At 38.9% G+C, this 14,891-nt stretch overlaps 1 long non-coding RNA gene across 2 annotated transcripts in view; it reads left to right on the forward strand.

The window, feature by feature from the left end:
- The window catches only part of LOC143647838 (uncharacterized), a 38,352-nt gene extending 25,981 nt beyond the window's left edge, over positions 1 to 12,371 (forward strand). For both annotated transcript variants that reach the window (XR_013158204.1, XR_013158203.1), the window contains 2 exons: positions 11,879 to 11,958; positions 12,053 to 12,371. This is a non-coding gene — a long non-coding RNA (uncharacterized LOC143647838). The remainder of the gene's footprint in view (positions 1 to 11,878; positions 11,959 to 12,052) is intronic.
- The last annotated feature ends 2,520 nt before the right edge of the window (positions 12,372 to 14,891 follow it).

Raw genomic sequence — 14,891 nt, forward strand, 5'->3', positions numbered from 1 at the left:
CTAAGACATCTGTTAAAATGTGAGAGGAAATTATCCATCAATCAGAAGCAACTGGAGAATAGCTATTTAAGCAAGACAACCCTTTGTAGAGTTTTATTCGAATTCATAAAAAAACCACAAGGGAAGGCTCTATGCTCCCAGGCTAGCAATAGTGGGAGCCACTACTTTCTAGGAGCAGGAAGAGGGAATGGTGGCCAGAACTCAGAAAAAGCTATAAGAGAGGGCCACCCTATGGGGAACTTCAATAAAAAAAAAAAAAAAAAAAATCTGCAAGTCAGATGAGAGGGGATTGGGGGCTAAATGACTCCTCCCTTCTGCTACCTACCCATCTCCAGCTGGCTTCCCGCATGGGCCAAACACAAATGGAAGCTGGAAGGCAAGGAAGTCAGTGTCGGTGTCTACACAGGTCAGCCTCCAGCGGCACAGAGCAGGATGGAGAAGGGTGGAGTGTGGATTCAGAGGGGTAACGAGAATATCTAGCATGTTGGATGTCCTTGCCCCACATGCACCCCCATGGGCACCTCGTCTCCTTTGTTTGTTCTGCTATTTTAATTTATGAAATAGAGTAGACAGTGGCAAACATCTAGCTACTTAGTATATGGATTTATTTTCTATGTTTGGAGAAGTGTCCACATTATGAAATTTGACTCTTGTAAGAGAGAAAACAGAAACCTTGCTTCTCCAAGCCCTCATTTGGAGCTAGCTCCTTAGTATGTGAGCCAGAATCCACCAATTAGATCCAAGTACAACAGATTACTGCTTAAAGGAGGAAGCTTTGTGCAAAATCCATTTTGCCGCTGAGGGTGGCAACAGAGATGACTAGCTTTCAGGGTCAAGCAGGGGCTACAAGTTGAGCTCCCATAACTGAAGCAGTATGAACATACTGTATAACCCCAGAGGTGTCATTCACAGAATGAGTTGTTATGCACAGAAATGGTCTTGATACTTAGTGACAATTGTAGTTTCTATAAAGCCAAGTTCTTGTAAGAATTTAGTTCACTATGTAACCGAGAAATCAGGATTTAAGGGATGATTTTGATTACTGAATCATTATGCAAATATTCCTTTTTTTTTTCTTTCTCGCATATTGGAGCAGACAGAGGGAAATACTTGAAATCTCTGAATTGTAATCCAGCTGCCTTTATCTCTGATAATGATGTCTAGCCCTTATCTTCTGCCTCTGAGATTGTAAAACCCTGTGACTAACCTTCATTTGTATCCAGTTGTCCAGTTTTTCAACTTTAGAATCTTGTAATTGTTAAAGACAGCCCCTGATGTTTATAAATGAAGGGTCTTGGGTCAGCCAGGAATGAATCCACCTCAAATCTAAAGTTATCTTGATGGCCAAGACTGGATCTAAACCCAGTGGGCCTACCTGACATGTGCAGGCGCTTAGACTTTAACCTACAAGTCACCTAGACCTCATTCTGCCTTTTTCTTTCATACATTCTGTAACTAAGCATGTAATTAATCTGCGCATGTTCAATAATTAGATCGCCTGTAATTACATCATCTGCGGCCACTGTGCTCATCATCCTAAACCCTGCCCATCTTTTCTCTAACAAACTACCCGAATTTATTGCAGTTCGAGGAGACAGATTTTGGGCCACTAGGCCATCTGCTCTCCTACCTACATGCTTAGTAATGAACTCTTTCTCTCTTTAAAACCCCGGCGTCTCAGGATTGGTTACTGAGTGCATCAGGCAAAAGAATCCATGGCCTTTGTCTGGTAACAACTATGGCATCTAGTGTTCAGTGTTTACAGCAGCAGCATGATGAAGTTTTCCCATCAGACCAGTTCTAAAGTTTGGGGCCCTCTTTCTGGAAGATTATCCTCAGGCCTATTTCTCTAGTCTTCCCAACAATTTTGTGAGTTGCACAAAACCCTTGTCATAAATTATTTTTCTGCTTAATCAGCAAGAGTCAGCCTTTGATGCTTTTAACTGTGGACCCTGAAAAATCCAATACTTCCATTTTCTTATCTACTCTTACTTTTTATTCTCATATTTAGCTAAATCGGACTCTTAATAGAACATAGTCATGTGAAAGACAGAATAAGGAGCATCCAGGCTAACTCAGCTTTCTATCTGGAGCAAGAAATGCTAGAATGCACATATTTGCACTTGGAAAAATTACAGTAGATTGAAATTGAGATCTTAAGAAACCTGTATGTGATTTGTTCTGTGAAATGCCTTTACTTTGTAAATAATTAAACATCTCAGTAAGAAATCATATAATCAAGAGTCCTAGTTCTATCACTTTTGATATATGCTACAGATAACTTTTTTAGAGAAATACCAACTTAAGAGAATCCAATTGTTCATCCTCTAGCTTTGCTACTAATGTAATATGTAACCTTGAGCAAATCCTGTAATCTTTCTGTTTCCTTTTCCAGATCCAGAAGTTAGGGGGCTATAACATATGATCTTTGTTGTTCCTCCAGCTCTAAAATCCTGTGATTCCATATCTTTTTTAAAATCTTGAGAGAAAATACTTAGTTTTTATTAGATTTTATGTCTTGAGGAACCATAGAATTTGTACCCCAATTTAAATGCAGAATAATTGTTCCAGTAAGAACAGTTTGACACCTGATAGGGAAAATTATGCCCCATTATTTTTATAATCAGCAAGTCATCCTCTTTGCTAAATATAAAACTCCCATTCAATCATTAAACATTATGCCTATGGCCTATGTACTAATTAATGATCAATTTTCTGTCATAGAAAAATGAAAGCATGTCAAGGTAGATTTTTTAAAACAACTGCAGGACGTCCAATAAGATGGTATAGGAAGTTTATACTATAGATGACCTATAAAAAGAGAAAACAAAAATGACATTGCAGAGTTCAAGAAAAAAAAGATTCCTAAATCCACAAACTAGAAGAAGCAACAGAATGCAAAAGAGTGAGTTGGGTTGAAGCCATGGACTTACTGGTATACAGGTTCAGGATTAGGTGGTAGTGGCTGGTAACTGGGAGTCTACTCCATCTGAGACTAAGGACCTGAATTAACATCACTGCTCTTAGCCAGAGGCAACCTGAGCTGTGACTTGGAGGAGTCTGTGGACCCATGGAGGTGAGAAAATACACAACCAACCCTGAAATGAGGAAAAGAACTAAGAAATTTATTGATTTGGCTACAGGACCTGAGATAGCTCTGACACCATCATGGCCAAGAACCCTAAATTACCTTTATAGCACCTGGTTCTGAAATGGGATTCTGAGTAGCAGGAGAGACAGGTAATGAGAAAATCACACCAAACAACAACAACATAGGATTTGGAGAAATGGGCAGAGGAAAAGAGAAGAGAGCATACTGAAAAGAATCAAACACACTTCAATTTAAATTAATCTTGCAAATCAAAATTTCAAAGTCCATGAAATTCAATCCCAATAGTTAATAAAATATATAAATCCACTGCAGAAGGAAATAAATTTTGATGAACAATGTGACCAATTACTAAAACAAGGAACTCAAAGAGACAAATGAAATAATAACAATTATAAAAAGAACTAGTCATTATGGGACAAAAACAGGCATAAATGAAGTAAGAACTGATAGAAATGCGAAATAACCAAATAGAATCCTTGCTATTTGAAATGGAATGGAAATATAGCCTTGAAATGTAAAGAATACCTAATATTATGATGAACTCTAGACTCCATAAAGGAAGAATTGATAGCTGGGAAGATCACACTGAGGAGCTCACCTTGAATTCAACACAGAGAAACTAAGCATTGAAACATACAAAAGAATGGTTAAGTAAGATGAAGCATAGCTCAAGAGCCTCCAACATGCATATGACATGAGTTCCAGAAAAAGAGAATGAAAAGAATGGCAGAGGAGCAACATTCAAAAAAAATTAATGGCTGCAAACTCTCCACTGCACAAGGCATAAGCCCTAAATTGGAAGTTCACTCTTAGTACCAAAAGTAGAAGTGGAAATAAATCACTACCTAGATACATTGTAAAGAAACTCAGAACATAAAGGATAAAAGGAAATTTTAAATGCACCAGGGAGAAAACATATATTATTTAAAAAAAAATAAAAAACTATACTGAGAGCAGATTTCTTAGCAGAAACATCAAATGCTACAAAACAATGCAGAAAGCTGTGTTCAAAGTAGAACTCTCCAAAGCAGAAGGCACAAGTCCCCAGATTGAAAGTTCATTCTGGGTACCAAAAGGATTAACAAAAATAAATCCCCACCTAGACCCACTGTACTGAGACTTAGAATGTAAAAGATAGAAAGATAACTTAAAGGTACCCAGGGAAAAATTCAGATTATAAAAGAAACAAATAGCAGTAGACTTCCGGCAGACTTCTCAGCAGCAACATTAGTTGCTACAAACAGTGGAGAAAGCAGTCTTCAATGTGCTAAGGGAATAAAACTCAACTTAGTCTGTTACATGCAATAAAACTACAGCTCAATTGTCAGGCAAAAATAGATATTTTCAGATACACAAAACTAAGACTATTTATAATCTACAGATCTCCATTGAAAGAACTTTTGCTTTACCAACCATGTCTCCTACATTTATCTTTTTTCAGCAGTTCTCCACACCTAGACCTCTCCTACCTCACTCTCTTTATTGACTATAACATGCTTTGGTGCCATGATCTTGCCCACAGTATTAGCCTTTTCCCTCCCATCTCCCTCTACTCTTCCGCACTTCACTCTTCTCCCCTGACCTGGATCTCCTTATTCCCACGGCTTGGGCACCAAGCAACTATAGTCTTTTGCATCTCATCACCTTAGAGCAGCCACCCATACCTCTATAGTCGAGTTTCTTACCATCTCCTTCCCTATTGTAAGCAACCTGGGAAATCAAGACCAGAAGCATAGAAATATGCTGCCCCATATGCAGCTGGGTTTATTCAGAGGGTGAAGTGGGGTAAGAAATATGAGTTCTTGGAGAAAAAGAGAAGCTCCAGGCCAGGGGCAGAGAACTGTAGCAAGAGGGAACACTGAGAATTCTAGCTATTGCCATGAATTTTGAGAGATGAGATCACTGGGATTTTGCAGCTTCTTAAATGTGATTGCCCTTAATGTATGCATCCAAATCAGGCAGTTGCTGGTACAATAACACTTTAGTTTCCTGACATTCTTGAATAATACGGTTTAAGGGAATTTCCTATCTATCCAAGAGTCATTCTCATGTGTGCTATGAAATTGCCTTGGACTGGGATTTTCCTCTATAAGATTGTTTTGACCTAAAGCCTGCCCTTTTCCCAGTACACAGTTTTATGGCTGAAGCCTGAACTCTTCATCTTCAATCGAATAGCTTAATCCTGTGCATATAAGAGCACCTTGGCTTACTATGTGTGTCTCCTTTTCAGTTTCTGAGGTCTGAATGCTTTGACGGTGGAGTTTGTCCACAGAGGTTTTTGCAGTAATAAAACTGTCTTCTTGCAAAGCTGATGGCCTCTTGACCAATTTAACAGTTTATCAACACCACCACCTATCAACTTTTAAAGAGGCTTCGCAGAAACAGAATTAAGGTCACCTCTCATGATTTTTGTGCATTGCTTAAGTAGAAAGCAGAAAGCTTCTAAATGTGATAGGAAATGACAAGCATTTTTAAAAATTGATGTGAAGTAAAAGAAATAGATGCAGCTCTGAAAAGCCAGGTAATTTGAGAATTCTGATTAGGAAATAAGGGATTAAAATATGAATCCCCCCTCAGCAGATTTGCAACTGAAATGATAAAATACATTTTATGGAATTTATTGTTCTTTTCTTTGATCGCAAAGAAAATATAGAAAAGGCAGAGAGAAAAATATTCAGATTTTTTGACACTGCCACAGAGATAGCAACGATGAACTTTTGGAGCCTACTATTTGTAACTTACATTTTTCAATATATACGTAATATATAGTTAATATATCATAAAATTTTATTATGAATGCTAATATTACTGAAAAATAACATTCTTCTATGACTTTATATATTCATACATTGCATGAATGTGTCATCATTTTTTTTAACCCATCTTCTGCTCGTTGACTCTTTGGTTGTTTCCAGTTTCTCACTATGATTGCACATACCTTTGTACATCAATATTTTTTTCTTAAAACATTTGCATCTATTCAGAAAAATAAATAAAACGATAACAGAAAAAAAAATTATACATACCATACCCCTTACCCCTCCCTTTCATTGATCACTAACATTTCAAACTAAATTTATTTTAATATTCGTTCCCCCCTATTATTTATTTTTATTCCATATGTTCTACTTGTCTGTTGACAGGGTAGATAAAAGAAGCATCGGATACAAGGTTTTCACAATCACACAGTCACATTGTGAAAGCTTTATCATTATACAATCATCTTCAAGAAACATGGCTACTGGAAGACAGCTCTACATTTTCAGGCAGTTCCCTCCAGCCTCTCCTTTACATCTTGAATAACAAGGTGATATCTACTTAATGCATAAGAATAACTTCCAAGATAACCTCTAGACTCTGTTTGGAATCTCTCAGCCATTGACACTTTGTTTCATTTCACTCTTTCCCCTTTTGGTGGAGAAGGTTTTCTCAATCCTTTGATGCTGAGTCTCAGCTCATTCTAGGATTTCTGTCCCACGTTGCCAGGAAGGTCCACACCACTGGGAGTCATGTCCCACATAGACAGGGGGAGGGTGGTGAGTTTGCTTGTTGCATTGGCTGGAGAGAGAGGCCACATCTGAGCCACAAAAGAAGTTCTCTTGGGGGTGAGTCTTAAGCCTAATTTTAAGTAGGCTTCACCTATCCTTTGTGGGGTTAAGTTTCATATGAACAAACTCCAAGGCTGGGGGCTCAGCCTATAGCTTTGGTTGTCCACACTGCTTGTGAGAATATCAAGAATTCAACTTGGGGAAGTTGAATTTTCCCCCGTCCTCACCATTCCCCAAAGGAGACTTTGCAAATACTTTTTTATTCACTGATCAAGTCACTGGGATTTATCAGGGCATCACTCTGGACAAACCAACAAAATCTCATGTCCTACTCAAGGTTCCATGTACTTGTGGTGTTCATTAAGCTGTCTACACAAGTTATATTAGGAAATGCACTAGTCAAAATATAAATTTTGTACCAAATAAACATTTTTTGCTTTAGTCTCACACATAAATTGAAATTTTAAAATATTAATTATCATCTATTTTCAGCACCCTACAGTAAATGGCATTCCTTTGTTCTTCCTCATGCAAAATGCACATCAATATTTTTGCATGCCTTAAATTTTCCTTTAAAGTAACATCTGTAGCTTGTTGTTGTAGCTTTCTCTCTCTCTCTTCCCTCCCTGCCTATCCGCCCTCCACCCCCCAACCCCCCGCCCCGAATGTTGATGTAACTGACTTCAGATATAACTTTAAAGAACCAATTTTCTTCTGGCCACAGGCTCTCCCAGGAGTGCTGACTTTCTGTGTACAGTGGTATCAGTTACTAGACGGCTCCTATTAGGAGCTAAGATGGCTGGGTCAGTTTTAATGAACAGGCTTGTGATTAGTGAAGTCTTCGTTTCCTTGTTGAAACCCAAGATAGTTTTAACCATTCCATTAGAAGCAATTTTTTTAAAACCTGGAAAGGACTCTCCTGTCAATTTGTGATACAGCTAAATTTAACTTTGATGTGTTTAATATGAGACTGAGAGCTGTTCTCAGAAAACTGGTATTTTTAGAGTTTTAGTAGCTGTTCTTGTACCTTCCAAATGCCAATTCACTGTTAAGTTCATAGTGTACATTTTAATTAATTCTACAGTTGAGCCAAGTAGAATTCTGCAATACTCAATTAGAACAACTTTGGAAAAACTTAGTGGACATCTTAGCACACAGTTCAGTCCTATTTAACATGAATCAGGAAAAAAAAATCCTTGGCTCACAAACTGCTGCCCTTATATTAACAGTTTCTCAAATCCCAGCCGGCAGAAAATGAAGTCACTTTGGACCAAAGCCTAAGAACATAATGACTTCAGAACACAAAATCTTCAGTCGGGAAGGAGTTCATAAAAGTCATCCTAAAAAGAAGTAGAATTTAAACTCCCCTGGACATAAAAGCTGTAAAACCAATTATGCACAAATAGCCTCACACACAAATAGCAAAAAAAAAAACAGGGGTGGTTTGGAGGGTTTTCTCCTATTTAACTGTTCCATTAAGTTGCTTTTCCTTCATTAAGATTTTTAATAAAATAATTATCTAAATGCATAAGTATGAGATCTAATAGTTCTCATAATTTCATTACCATTAAAAACATGACGAAAATACAAGTTTGTCCCAGCCAATCTAATTACGGCAAAATAAACCTGATCACTTAAAAGAATTTTTTTTTCTAAATATAAAAAACTGTATTCTGACTGCCTTGGGTTTCCAGAGTGCAGCAGCTGAAATTAAATTTTTTGGTCTATGGGCAAAAGTAGGATATCTCAAGATATGCAGATTTTCTGGCTGAAAACAAATAACTGGGAAAAATGGGTGTAATGATCGTACAGAATTTCCAAGTCATTTCCTAATATTTTTAGCAGTCTTAACCTCAGAAGAATTATAATCAGTTTTTTAAAGGCCAATTCAACAGCAGCAGCATAGAACTTCATATTCATGGCATCTTTCATAATCATGTTTTTTTTTCCTATACAACTCTATCATTCAATATATAAAAATCCAATAATGCTGTCTGGCCCGTTAAATAACTTATGAAAGTTCAAGGTAAAAGGAGGACTGAGGAAGAAAGAGAAGCCTTCAGAAAAGCAGGAAACCGAAGCTGATGGTGGAGTTATACAGAGAAGGGAGGGTTTAACAAATGAATGCTGAATCATTAAATTGATATTTCTTTTAGTCACTAGTATCTTAGTGCAGCCAGAAGTAACAACTTAAAATTGTGGAATTGTACCCCATACCAAACTCTGAAATCCGTTCTACAACCAATTGTTGTGCTGTGCTTGAAAATTTATTGCTTTTTTTGCACATATGTTATTTTTCACAAAAAAGGAAAAAAATGTTTATTGTGATGATAAAAAATATTTACTCCTTCTAGGCTCCTAAATCTGGAGCAGCTAGAAGGACAAATCTGAGGTGATATATGGTAGCCCATGACAGACTCTGGGATCTTTCCTGTAACTATTTGTTGAAGAGTGCTTTGGAAACTATTTCTTTCTTTGCATTGTATGTATGTTGTATTATACAATTTAAAGTTAAAAAAAAAAGAAGAGCAGGGAGAGGATCTTCGAAGAGAAACACAGGCCACGCTGAGAGCTTGGGGGTGGGGGTGGGCTGGAGGCACACTTTTAACCACATCCTCCTCTCCCACACTGAGCAAGAGCAATATTTGAGGAGCACAGAGTGACCCCAAGAATGAAAGTGCCCTCGTTATTTCTCTTTATAATAAAAAAGAAAAAAATTATGCTATCCTCAGTCATCCATTTGTAACTGAAAGTGAATTAGAGTTGGGAAATTAGGGGAAATGGCCAGGACCAAATGTACAGGAGTCCCTATGACCATGGGGAGGTAAGAGCAGTATCAGGGCCTAATAAGATGAGTCTGGACTTGCGAAGGAGGCTGGCCAGGCTGGAGGATGGGGCCAGGCTTCTCCTTGGGAATTGTGAACATGACGCCAGATGACAGGGCCCTGTTCTCTGACTCAGCACAGAGAAAATAGGGACTTCTGGGGCCAACAAAATAACAACACTGGCACTTTAGAGTTTACAAAGACTTTTCACCCTCTTTTTCTCATTTCCATTCCATGGACTCACATTTTCAACTCGAGTAAATCATTAAGATGTCTGGAATACTGTGTGATTCCTAAGTTGGCAGGGAAAGGCTCACTAAGGGGTTCTAAATAAAATTATGGGAGAATCAGATTCTAAGGGAGTAGTTGATGCACAACAGTGTGTGGCACTGAGTAGTTTGCTGCACTGGAGAACTTAGTCAATAGGCCTTATTTTGATCTGCTCCCCTACAGGGCGACATTGGGGAGAGTTCAGAAAGATACACTGTTGCACTATTTATAGATAAGAGAAACTTGAGGGTTGCTGTGCTGCTTTTGAAGATTGCTGATCTGCAAGCCACACTTACCCAGAGTGTATAAAGAACCACTACATGGGCCTAAGAAGATCTTGCCTCCTGGAGGTCTTCATTCCTCTTCCATGTGGACACAGGGAGAGAACACTGCTCTCATCCATTTTGTAAATTAGTAAGGCTGGTATCCCCAAATGTGTGAGTGTAAGACCAAGACGAACTACCTCTCACACTTCAGATTCTCAGTGCATGACTTGTCCCTAGGAAAGAGACAGAAGACCCCTCATAAAATTTTACAAGCAACATGCACCTTCCAATATCTAATCTTGCCTTCAAATCATAACTCTGTGCCTTGATTACACAAATTTACTCCAAATATGAAAGGCCATTAAGTCATGGAAAACCACCACAGCCAAAGCCAACATCTCTTCATGTTGCCATTTGCAGCTGGATTCTAGGATGGTGTCAGAGCCAGGTTTGGTCTTGCCGCCTCTGTGAAAGCTAAAGGGTCCTGGGATATAGATGCAACAACATCAACTCTAAGTCCAGAAGTCTGAACTACCTTGTGCATTAACCCATAGGGGAGTCCGTAGCCATAGGGATCAGGGAGACATTCAATGGTGGTACCTTGCTCTTCTCTCTCCTCAAGCATAAGTAAGTCAACATTCAATCTCTCAGTCCTTATAGTAATTGATGAAGATCCTGAGGCAACTTGAGATGGGCCATGAGTTTCCCAGGCCTTGGGGTTAGACTTGCTGGTAAAGAATCAGTTGAATGCTAACTTGGGGCTTAGTAGTAAGAAAGCAACAGTTGTCAGGAACCCTATAACACCCCGTGGGTGGCAAGCAGGGCTGCAGAAGGTTCTCAGGTCCTTCTAAGCAGTTGGTCACAAGTGGAACTTCTCTGGGGGCTTTTTGTTGTCCAACGGCCATGTCGATCATCCATGGGCACTGGTAAAGAGAGAAACCCACAAATTATTTGGCAAGAGAGAAGTGAGAAGGAATTAAAGGCAAAGAGAAGTTGGATAGTGGGCCACTTGAGAGAATGCATGGAAGAAGAACGGGAAGGACTGAGAAGGGGCATTTACTGAATGTAGCCCTCAGTGCCTGATACAAACTATTTGCATCCCATCCTTTAACCAAACCTCTTCACAAATATTTTTACATTAACAGGTAGGTGTATGGATTTGGATTTTGCAGATGAAGACACAAAGTGTCGGACTGAAGTGTCATTAACCAAGAATATACTGTGAAGCAGGCAGAGATTTTCCCAGCCCCTCATTTCTCTTATGGCCTTTTGAGTTGACAGTGCCTTTTTGTTTAAGGTTTAGCCAGAGTTTTCCTTTGAAGCCTCTCCCTCATTGGGTTCCAAGACATAATCTACCACTTCTTAATGAGAGAGCAGTGTACAGTTATGTTTATCCAGAATGGTATTAAAGTATTAGAACAATAAAAGTCAGTTACAGAATGTGAGAGATGGAAGCAACTTTCAAGATCATTGAGCTCAATCTCCTCGCTCTCTATATTGGAAACTTGAGTGCAACTCAGAGAGGTGAAGGGGTTTATTTAAAACCACAAGGTTGCCCAAGGACAGCCAGAACTGCAACCTCGATATCTTGGTTTCTAGGCAGTTATCTAAGTCTTACCAGACATAAACTTGTATCTTTTTTATACTCAATCCAAAATATTTCGCGTTCCCAAATCAGTCCAAATGGGTGAACAACAGCAAAGAACTCTGTGTATTCCAAAGCACCAATGTCTGGTGTTTTTGGCTTTCAATCTGTTAACCATAAGGGATACTGAATTTAGTGAAGTTTTCTATGCAACACTTTAAAAACGGCTGAAACCAATTAAATGCTAATCAATTTTGTTCTGTCTGATGCAGACTGGAAAAAATGTTCCAGAGGTCTCTCCACCCTGTGATGTTCTTGGCGAGGGGTCTCTGTGCTGTGGGCCCTCTTCTCTGTAAGTCATGTACATTCAGGAAGAGGAGACTTGGCCAAGTCCCTTCAGATCTTGAAGGAGACAGAACACAGCCCTTTCTTTTTCCCTGAAATAGAAGTTCATCCTGAGAAGAGAACGCTACAGACTCTGGGGCAGTGCATGTTGTGAGACAAGGAAACTGAGAAAGATGATGAAATCCAGACACACCTCTCCTCTGTGGCCACCTCAATGATGTCACCATCCATCTCTCTTCTCTCCTACTGTACTTTTTCCCAAGCCCCACCTTCTTCCATGAGAGACAGACCACAAAGTAGATTTTTTAATCCAACAAATTGGAACTTACATTTGGGTTTTGCCAGTTATTAGATGTGACCTTGGGCAAGTTATCTAACCTCTCCAAGACTCAGTTTACTTGTTTGTAAAAAGGAGTAATAATACCAACATTTAATAAATATAGAGAAGATTAAATGAAATAATGTTTGTAGAGTGTCTGGTACAGGGTGGGTGATAATCACATGTTGCTTTTGTCCTATACCATTCCTCCTAATTAATTATTCCTACATTCTCTGCCCTCTATTCAAGTCATTTCAGTCACCTTTCTATTGACCCAGTTAAGGTATGTCTATGTTGTGTGTGTGTGTCTCTCTCTGACCATCCTATGGTAGCTGTCCTGGAGGAAAACAAATGAGCACATGTGTATTATGAAGTTGCAGGCCACAGTGCCCTGATCTTTTGCCTGTGTGCATGGGGGGAACATATTATTCTCAACCTGCCCAAGGTTCTATGTCCAGAGTAACTATCAGCCTCTTACCCAAGGGTTCTGGAAGCCACCTACCAATCACAGCATCAGGAAGAATACATGAGCATGTATTTTTGAGTCTAACTTTCATGTAAATAAATATCTGTATAAAAATATGTATGTGGATATAGAGATGTACCTCAAGTATATATTTATTTTTTATTGCTTAATTCTTCTTTTAAATTAACTCATAATTAAATAATGTATATGATTAATGATATAAATATATATATATATATATATATATATCAAACTTGGTGTTTTATTCTTTCTTATTTATGTGCACAGTAGACATGGAAGGGAAGGATGTACCTGCGTCAAATCACAAGCGTTTGTTAAGCTTAAAAAGATCCATCACAGGGAGCCCAGAATGGGAATGAAGGCTTGTAATTCTGTTTAGCTTAGTATAATGCCTGAATACCTTCCAGAGTATGTCGAACAGATAATTTAAAAGTATTGGCAAAGTCCCTTGAGAGATAGTAGGAAAAAATATGGAACTATTAATTTTACCACCAGGGAAATCCCTAATCCTGTCTCAAACATTAGAGACTCCCAAGTCAAAAGGCAAAGCCCTTGATCTTGAGGATTGTTCTTAGAAGCTTATTTATGTAGCAGAGAAGCTTAGCCTACCTAAAGTTATGCCTAAGAGTACTTCTGGAGGACCTCTTTTGTTGCTCATATGTGCCCTCAGTCTCTCTAAGCCCAACCCTGCAAGTGAAATCATTGCCCTCCTCCCTATGTGGGACATGACATTCAGGTGTGAAAGTCTCCCTGGCAACATGGACTATGACTCCCAGGGATAACCTGGCCCTGGCACTGTGGAATCGACAATGCCTTCCTGACCAAAAGGGGGAATAGAAGTGTAACAAATAAGGCATCAGTGGCTGAGGGAGTTCAAATAGGATCGAGAGGCTACTCTTACACAAGCTTCTGTTAGACATGCTACTTATCATGGTTTGCCAAACCCCAACCAAAACCATTCCTGCCAACCCTAGAATACCTAGGGCTTTATCTGAGATTCTACAAAAGTTCCATGCACTATGATGACTTTCCAGAAACCTATAAACTCCAGATGGGTTCCTAGGCCAGGTAAGTCCTGAAACCCAGAGGTACCAGCCTCCCAGAACATCAACTAGTTCCATCCCCCATCCCATATTATCAACAGCCTGTTTCAACGTGAAAAGGCTAGAATGGACATAGCCCAAATACCCCTAAAGATCAGGAGAAAAATCAAAGGAGTTACAACAGAGAAGATAGGATTTAACAAATGAGTATGATTGCTGAATCATTATATTGGTATTTCTTTTAGTCTCCAATGTCTTGAAGCAACTAGAAGTAAAAACCTAAAAGCATGGAATTGTAACCCATCCCAAACTCTGAAATCTCTTCTACAACTAATTATTACACTGTGCTTTGAAATTTACTGACTTTTTGAATATATACTATTTTTCACAATATGCTAATTAAAAGGTATGGTGAAAAAAAAAAGAAACCCAGCGACTTTTGCCTCTGGGATAATGGAATAAGCATATTTTTCCCTCTTGCTCCCAATAAGTACAGCTAAAAGCCCTAGACATCATATATAAACCAACGAGAAGACTCTGAAAGGTGTAGAGAAGGAGGTAGACTCGCTGGACCTCGGAACTCGAGGAACAATACAGATGTGCTGTGAATTCCATGTATTTTTTTTTTTTTTTTTTTGTATATTTGCTATGTGCCCCGGGTCACATTTCATTCTTTTTCGACGTGAGTATCCCGGTACTGCAGTACCATTTGTTGAATTATTTTGCTTGCTTTTCTGTCTTTGTTTTGCTTGTTTGTTTGTTTTGGGAAGTGCATGGGTCGGGAATCGAACCTGGGCCTCCTGCATGGCAGGCAGGAATTCTACCACTGAACTATCCTCATACCCCCCATGTATTTTTTTTTTTTTGTCTCATAAATATCCCAGTCTTGGAACTGAAGAAGCCAGCAACCTGGAAACAACAGACATAGAAAAAAAAAAAAAATACCAACGATAGCATGCTCTCTCTACCAAAGGACCAGGAAAGGGGCAGCCTATCAAGACAGAAAATTTTAAGATAATAGCCACTCTACTCCAATCCAAAAAAAAAAAGAAAAACCAGAAAAAATATGGCCCACTCCCTCCCCCAATACC

Source organism: Tamandua tetradactyla, chromosome 10, assembly GCF_023851605.1.
Source record: "Tamandua tetradactyla isolate mTamTet1 chromosome 10, mTamTet1.pri, whole genome shotgun sequence".
Classification (NCBI taxonomy): Eukaryota; Metazoa; Chordata; class Mammalia; order Pilosa; family Myrmecophagidae; genus Tamandua; species Tamandua tetradactyla.